The sequence below is a fragment of the Giraffa tippelskirchi genome, chromosome 3, assembly GCF_054371585.1.
Source record: "Giraffa tippelskirchi isolate mGirTip1 chromosome 3, T2T-mGirTip1v1.2.pri, whole genome shotgun sequence".
In the NCBI taxonomy this organism is placed as follows: domain Eukaryota; kingdom Metazoa; phylum Chordata; class Mammalia; order Artiodactyla; family Giraffidae; genus Giraffa; species Giraffa tippelskirchi.
This window is the reverse complement of record NC_137277.1, coordinates 190,478,067-190,486,360: the sequence shown is the minus strand read 5'-3', so window position 1 is coordinate 190,486,360 and position 8,294 is coordinate 190,478,067. Positions and strand designations below refer to the sequence as shown.

Genomic DNA, 8,294 nt, shown 5'->3' with positions numbered 1-8,294 from the left:
CCACCGGGGGTCTTCCTGACCCAGGGATCAAACCCAGGTATCTTGTATCTCCTGTATTGGCAGGTGGGTTCTTTACCAGTAGCACCACTTGGGAAGCCTCATCTGTAGACTCTAATCTGCTTTTAACCTCATCCAGTATTATTTTTCACTTCAGATACTGTAAGACTCACCTCACTAATTTCCTTCCCTCCAGTGGCAGTCCACGCTGCCTCTTTCCTGTACCTGAAAAACCCTAGTTTCATGGCTTTTGTCTGATTTTCTAGTTGTTTAAGGTGGGAAGGTAACTTCATTCTTATTTCTCCATTACGGCCAGAAGCAGAATTCACACAAGTTTTAAAGCCAACACAGTTTTTACTTTCTCTTTCTGACAGCTAGTGTTTGTGCAAAGAGACGCAACAGATTTCTGTACATTAACCTTGTATCTTGCTACCTTCCTGAATTCATTTATTAATTCTAATAGTTTTTGAGTGGAGTCTTAAGGGTTTTCTATATAGAGTATCATCTGCGTATAATGGCAATTTCACCTCATCCCTTTCAATTTGGATATCTTTTTCTTGTCTGATGGCTATGGCTAGGACTTCCAATACTTTGTTGAATAGAAGTGATGAGAGTGGGCATCCTTGTATTGCTCCCAATTTTAGCAGAAAGGCTTTCAGCTTTTCACCGTTGAGTATTATATTGGCTGTGGCTTTGTCATAAATAGCTTTTTTGTTATATTGACATGTGTTCTCTCTCTATACCCATTTTGGTAAGAGCTTTTATGTTGAAATTGTATCAGTTTTCTCTGTATCTATTGAGATGACATACAGCTTTTGTATTTTGTGGTGGTGTATCACGTTGATTCATTTGTGTATGTTCAGTCATCCTTGGTGACTCTGGAATGATTCCAACTTGATTGTGGTGTATAATCTTTTTTATGTATTTTTAGATTCAGTTTGCTACTATTTTGTTGATAATTTTTGCCTCTATGTTAATTGAAGATATTGGCCTGTGATTTTCTTTTTTGGTAGTGTCTCTGTCTGGTTTTGCTATCAGGGTGATGGTGACTTCATAGAATGACTTCGGGAGTGTCCTCTCCTCTTCAATCTTTTGAAAGAGTTTGAGAAGAATCAATGTAAGTTATTCTGTTTGGTAGAATCCCCGTGAAGTCACCCAATCCTGGAATTGTTTTGCAGAGAGTTTCTTATTACAGGTTCTATTTCATTTTTAGTGATCTGTCTGTTCAAATTATCTGTTTTTTCTTCACTCAGTTTCGGCAGGCTGTATGTTCTGAAAGCTCGTCCTTTTCTGCTGCTGCTGCTGCTAAGTCGCTTCAGTCGTGTCCGACTCTGTGCGACCCCATAGACGGCAGCCCACCAGGCTCCGCCGTCCCTGGGATTCCCCAGGCACGAGGACTGAGCGGGTGCCATCGCCTTCTCCGCCTTCTCTGCTAGGTTGTCCATTTTGTTGGTGTATAAGTGTCCATAGTATTTTCTTACGATATCACTTATATCTGGAATTTTAAAACAATACAAATAAACTTCTTCACAAAGCAGAAACAGACTCACAGAAAAAGAAGAAAAATAAAAACTACAGTTACCAAAGGGGAGGTGTGTATGCTCAGTTGTGTCCAACTCTTTGTGGTCCTATGGAGTGTAGCCTGCCATGTTCCTCTGCCCATGGAAGTTTTCAAGCAAGAATACTGGAGTGGGGTGCCATTTCCTACTCCAGGGGATCTTCTCGATTCAGAAATTGAGCCCACCTCTCTTGAGTCTCTTGAATCGGCAGGCAGATTCTTTACCACCAGAGAAACCTGGGAAGCCCCACCAAGGGGATAGATAAATTGGGAGTATGGGATTAACAGATACACACCACTACATGTAAAATAGATAAATAACAAGGATTTAGTATATAGCACAGGGACTTATATCTAATAGCTTGTAATAACCTATAATGGAAAATAATCTGAATAGGAGTGTGTGTATATATAAATATGTATATTTATCTATTTCTGAATTACTTTGCTGTACACCTAAATTGTGTTAGGTGCTGTACACCTAACACAATATTGTAAATCAACTGCAGTTCAATTTTTTTAGAAACCCCAGCACAATAAACTTTTTTAGGTCAAGTCGCATGGCACGCAGGATCTGAGTTCCCCTTCCAGGGACGGAACCCACGCCCTCTGCGTTGGAGGACGGATTCTTAACCACTGGACCCCCAGGGAAGTTGCCACAATAAACTATCTAAATTTGCAGATGAAGACCCAAGAAGCGGATTCTGGTAAATGAGTTGACTACGATCGGCTCCTGAGAAGGTGGGTTTGTTCTACACGACTTTGGCTTTGTTGGACAGGCTCGCAAATTAGAGGTCCGAGCCGGTTGTTCGGTACACAGACTGAGCTCCATCACCAGGAACCGTCTTCTGCCTCCCCTAGAATCCGGCTGCTCTCTGAAAGAAAGGGTGAACAGATACTGAACAGATACTGAGCGAACTGCCCTTAAAGGAGCCCAAAACAACTCGCCTACCCAAGACACACTCATGTCTCCCTCTGCCCTTTGGGAACAACAGGGCCTGGGAAAGAGTGGTTTCTAGGTAATCAGAAATGAGAATTTTCATTTGATAGTGATCGTTCTGTATGCCAGTCTAAACACATCACAGCGACCGTGGCCACTTCCAGGGTAGTCAGTCTTCCCCGTGGCCTACAGGGAGTGTCCTCTGAGATCTGGCACCCCTGTGGCTCCAGCCCTCCCAGGTCCTCGCCTGTCTTGTTTGACCAGCCCCTGCTTGCATGACCCCTTCCCCATTCAACCTAAGCTGCCTTCTCCTTTTCACAGCCGCCTAGAATCAAAGCAACAACAGCTTACTTCCTTATCATTAAAACAAGGCGGGGGGCCGGGAGGGAGCTTAGACTTAACCCTGAAGATGCTATTGCAAGATGGACATTCACAATCAAGGCATTTCAGCTCCGCAGGTCTGACTTTGTGGAACTTGGGCCCCTGCCGTTGCCTTGGGTTGGGCCAGGCAGCTTGGAACCTTGACCCCCAAATCCTGCAAGAAGATAGATCAGGTGTTAAGTCTCATCCAGATGAGGATAATATGGGCCTCGATGCTTCCAACACTTGACTCCTGAAATAATCAGTATGTTACAGGCTAAGTCCGAGGGTCCTAGGAAACCTACATTCAAATTTTGGCTTCTTCATTCCCCAGCTTTGTCACTTCAGATAAGTTTCTGTCTCTCTCTCTCTTCTCTGAGCTTTAGAGATTTGTCTGGGACATAAATGAAGATGATCTTAGCCACCACCCCTCTGAAGGCTGTTGTAAGATTAAATGAGATGGTGACTATGAACTCAGACCCGTGTCCAGTGTGTGAACAACATTCACTGGACATTATCAGTTGTAGAAATAGGAAGGGCCAGTCTGGTCACTAGGCTGAGGCTTTACTGCTGACGTGCTGGAGAGCTTGTCATCACTGAGGCCTCAGCAGGACCTTCTGCTTTTGGTCCTTCTTGGCACAGTTGATATTATCAGACCAGCAATTCAAGTTTCTCTTTGGCACCAGGCACATGAATTAATTACCACGTGGACTCTGCGACGTGGAACACTTTCTCTGATCGAATAAAGAAAGGGAAACTCATCTGGGTGCCTGGTTTGTTGGCTGATTTTTTGTAAGTAAGTCTCACAAACAAAGAAAGGGGGAAATCTATATCTGAACTGACTTCAATATAGTGCAGCCAGCTGGGACGCTGGCCAAGTTTTCTGGGCTAGAAATGAAAAAGGAATATTTTTTTTGCTTCTTCTCTGCAGGAGCCAGTCTGCCTTTAGGTTTATGTTTTTCAAACAGGCCACTCACTACTGGCTCTCACACTTTGTGGGTTTGGGGGAGTCTCAGTCATAATTCCAAATCTTTTTCTCAATGTTGTTAAAATTACTGTCTGCGTAAATAAAGGATTTATTTTACAATTCCTGTTGAAATGACTAATTCAGATGACAACTGGTCCTCACCACTGGCTGGTCTAGGTTTGTGATATGTTCCCCTTGCCCCAAAAACCTAATAAGCAACAAGCTAGATGATGTTGGATACTGGCGGTTTCATAGTTCCTGGACAAAAAGCAGGAGGTTTGCAACTGGCTTCTCCTTGTGGCTTTGGTCACACTAAGAATAAAAAAATATTTTTGGAAGAGCAAAAAATAAAATGTTTTTCACTCTCCCAACGGCCAGGATGTGTGGATGATTGAGGGGCTGTGGCACATAAGCCCTTCTGTGCTTTCTTCGGTCAGCTGCCCACCTGGCTACTTTGGGACTGGGGTGAGGACCAAGGTATAGATGCGCCTGGCAAAAGGCACAACTTACCTGCTCAGAAGTAGTATCAGAAAGTCTAGAAAACGACGTCACACTTGTTCCTGTACTCTGCTGCATAGAGCTTTTATCTCATAAAGGGTCACATAATTCCCTGCTTTGTGTAGAATTTGGGGCTTCCCTAATGACTCAGTTGGTAAAGAATCCACCTGCAATGCAGGGGACCCCAGTTCAATTCCTGGGTCGGAAAGATCCCCTGGAGAAGGAATTTAGTAAACAAGACCCTTCTGAAAAATCTCTGTGTCCAATCCATTTAGTGTGACTCCTGGGCTCAGAATGCAACGTGAGCACTGTGTTAAAGAACCTGCAAACAATTTGTTCTCTTAAGGAGATCAATCACTACCCCCCTGCCTTTGGCCCATGCCACTGGTGTATAAATGGTGCAGTTAAATTCCCCATATACTGTCTAAGAGCCTTCAACTGCTAGGGCTGGGTGGGCAACGTGCGTGTGTGTGTGTGTGTGTGTGTGTGTGCGCGTGCGCGCGCGTTTGGTGGGGGAAGAGGTTCAGGGATAACAAATAAAATACAGTGACTGCCCTCCAAAACTCACTTTTAGACACCACAAAGTGCCTTTAAGATACTTAAGGGTTGAGACAACCAGCAAGTCGACAACAGATCCCCGCGGGCATCCCCAGAGGGGTTTCGCCGCCCTGCGGAAGCACAGGACGCAGGAGGAGAGAGGACGCATGGTCGGGGGCCTGTTTCAGACACCATTCTCACCTCCCACCTCCCCCTCTGTCACTTTTCTATGTAACCAAGGTAACCAACGTTACCCACCCCCCAACCCCAGCGGGTACAGCAGACAGGCCACCGGAAGAGCAACGCTAATGAAAGATGCTATCTGGAAAACCAATGCCAAGCCAAGCTGACATAATTAGCTGTATTTGTGGTCCCTGGGGTTTGGCAAGCAAGGATGGGGTGGGAGCACAGTTGGGGAAGGAGGGGGACATCCACTTCCGAAGCTTCTGGAGCAAAGAAAGCAATCTGGATGGCATCCAGTTAGGGGTAGTCACTTTCCAAGTGGCTATCTAATTAGTGCCTGCCCAGCTTCTGAGAGACGGATGCATACAGCAAGTAAACAGGATGCTCAGCCTCCCCTAAGCTCCAGCTCACGGACTCTCAGGTTGTCGACAGCTTCAGATTCAACCTTCACTGCTGCTATTCCGATGCCAGAGGGTATTTTTCCCCCAAAAAAGTGCCATTTGCATCACAGCATTTGGAGTGCAGCTTAATAATGTTGTTGACATCCCAAATACCCCCAGAGCCACTTTAAAAGAGCCGTTAGTTCTCTGAGGTTGGTGGGAAAAGGAAAAACATGCATGCAGCAACAAATACCCTTTTTATCTGGTTCTCAATTTTCCAGTAAAGCCAACTTCCCTTCTCTATGATCTTCTCTATGAGCAAAGAGAGTGACCAGGACTATCTCTGTTTTCCCCACTGTAAAAGAGTGTTAATAACACAAACATCCTGAAAAACTGTTGTGAGAATCTTTGACAAGGATGCAGCTTGGTAGATGCTCGGTGGTGTCAGGTGATGGTGACAATGATGGTGATGCTGATGATAGTGGTGATGATGCCGATGAAGATGATGATAATATTCGCTTCTCTCTCGGCAATATTGTTTCCCAGAGCATGGAGAACTAAACACAGAACAGAAAGAGGAGCTGTTGGTTGATGCCCTCCTGCACTGGTGGTCACTGTACAACGATGCAAATGACGATAGTTGCCATGAGCAGGGATACATTTCCAAAGGATTTTAACATGTGTTACCTCATGTGCATTGTTTCACTGCTCTCTGAGGAAGTCACTGTTATTACCCTCAGTTTATGGATGAAAGTGCTTCCCTGGTGGCTCAGACGGTGAAGCATCTGCCTGCAATGCGGGAGACCTGGGTTCAATCCCTGGGTCAGGAAGATCCCCTGGAGAAGGAAATGGCTACCCACTCCGGCACTCTTGCCTGGAAAATCCCATGGACAGTGGAGCCTGGTAGGCTACAGTCCAAGGGGTTGCAAAGAGTCGGACACGACTGAACAACTTCACTTACCGATGGGAAAAAAAAAAATGAAACCCTAAAGATTAAGAATCTTGCCTGCTGCTGCTAGGGTCCCACAATTGCTAAGTAAAACAGCCAGGTCTTGAACTTGAGCCTTAACGACTGCAAATCTGCTATTCTTCCTGTGTACAAATATCTCTTTCCAAGCAGTTCAGGAAGTACGGAGAGAAGTTAACGACATTGACTGGGGGTAGTTTCAGCACATGGACTATCAGCGAAGGACATCAAGAGACAGAGATTTGAGACAGAGAGGGAGTGGGCTGGTGACATCTCGTGTGCACTTCACCAGCCTGCAGGAGAGATGGGAAGTTGATACGAGCTCAATGAAAATGCAGAATACGTTTAAAGAAATGGTTTCTGTCATCACTTGCTGTATGATAAACTACCCCAACATTTAATGGTTCAAAATAACCACCTTTTCTCGTTTCTCACATTTGGGGAAGTCGGGGGGACACAGGCGATCCCTCTACTCTAGGCCGTGTCAGCGGGGCTGCAGTTCTCTGGGGGCAAGCTAAGCAGAAATGTCCAAGAGGGTGCACTCCACGGCTGACACTTGATGTTGGCTGTTGGCTGAGATGCCAGCTGGAGAGCCTTGGGTCTCCTCTTTGTGGCCCCTCTAAGAGGCTTGGGTTTCTTCCTCACAGTGGGGCAGCTGGGTTCTGAAAGGGAGACTCTCACAAGCGAGCGTCACAAAAGAGAGAGAGAAGAGGCTGCCAGTTTTCTAAAACCTGGGCTCGGAAGTCACAGAACATCACGTCTACCACATCCTATTGATCGAAGTGGTCACAAAGCCAGCCCACACACGTTCAAAGAGAAGGGAAACAAGCTTCACCTCTTGATGTGAGAGGAGGCCTCCTTGTTGGAGAGGAGGGAAGGAATTGATGATAGCCATCTTTGAGAAGAGAGGCTGAGCTGTATCTTTTTCAAGAAGTATTATCTCATCAGAGCAATACAAGCAAGAATCGCCATCATTCACTGAGTGGATGCCGCACACAGGCGTCGGGTCATCCCGTCCGCACCACAGGCGGGGATCTCAGGGGTTACTGGCTTTGTCCAAGGCATCGCACCTAGACACTACGTTCCGAGAAAGGAAAAGGGCCACCGCTGCCTGGAATCCTCTTTGAAGAATGAAAACTTTTCCTGGGAGCCTCCTCTCTGCCCAGCAGATTCCCACTCAGTTTCACTTTACTTTGGCCAAGACTGAACTGTGTGTCCATTCCTTAGAACGTCACCAGTGAGCGCAGCTGGTATAAGCTGGTGCTTCCCTGCACAAAAATCGGTATCTGTGCCCCCCTCTGTGGCGCCATCCCGAGAGTTCCAGTGACCCCATCCCAAGCCTAGCTATCTCGAGGGCTGAAGGGGTTGGTCACAGCTTAAGTAATGTCTTGGGTGGTGGTGGAGGCATGGATGCTGGGGAGTCAACCCCAGAGACCATTCTAGCTTGAGAGGGGCAATGCCGGGACCAAGCCCGCATGTCTTTCTGTTCCAAAGCCCATGTCTTTGCATTTCTCCCTACCTTTCCATTGTTCATCTGTTCTCAAAACAGATGGGATGGGAAAGGAAGCTCAAGCTTCTTGCCTTTGCTGTCCATGCTGATGACTCAGTAATGCACATCAGACCCTTGAGTGGGATGTGTTCCCTGTGTCTTTGACTCCAAAGGTCCCTGAAAGCAACACTCACAGCACAGCCTCTTCAGAAGCCAGGAGAAACTGTTCTCCTGCTGGCTGGAGCTTTGAGTGGGTTTGGACCACATAGAGACAGGTGGGCTCTGAAGGGCACATGATGCTCCGAATCCCTCTTCCGGAATCTGTCCCATCCACAGCTTTTCTCTGTCATGTCTGAGTAACCATGTATGTATACCTTAAAGGACATACCTCCTCCCTCCATCAGACCAAATCCAGACC

General features: G+C 46.3%; 1 long non-coding RNA gene across 1 annotated transcript; it reads right to left on the bottom strand.

Annotated features, from left to right (window-relative positions):
* Positions 1-994: 994 nt before the first annotated feature.
* LOC145542325 (uncharacterized) lies at positions 995-3,030 on the bottom strand. Its single transcript, XR_014079781.1, has 2 exons — positions 1,580-3,030; positions 995-1,492 (listed from the first exon to the last, which is right to left on the bottom strand). It is a non-coding gene; the product is annotated as an uncharacterized LOC145542325 (long non-coding RNA).
* Positions 3,031-8,294: the final 5,264 nt, after the last annotated feature.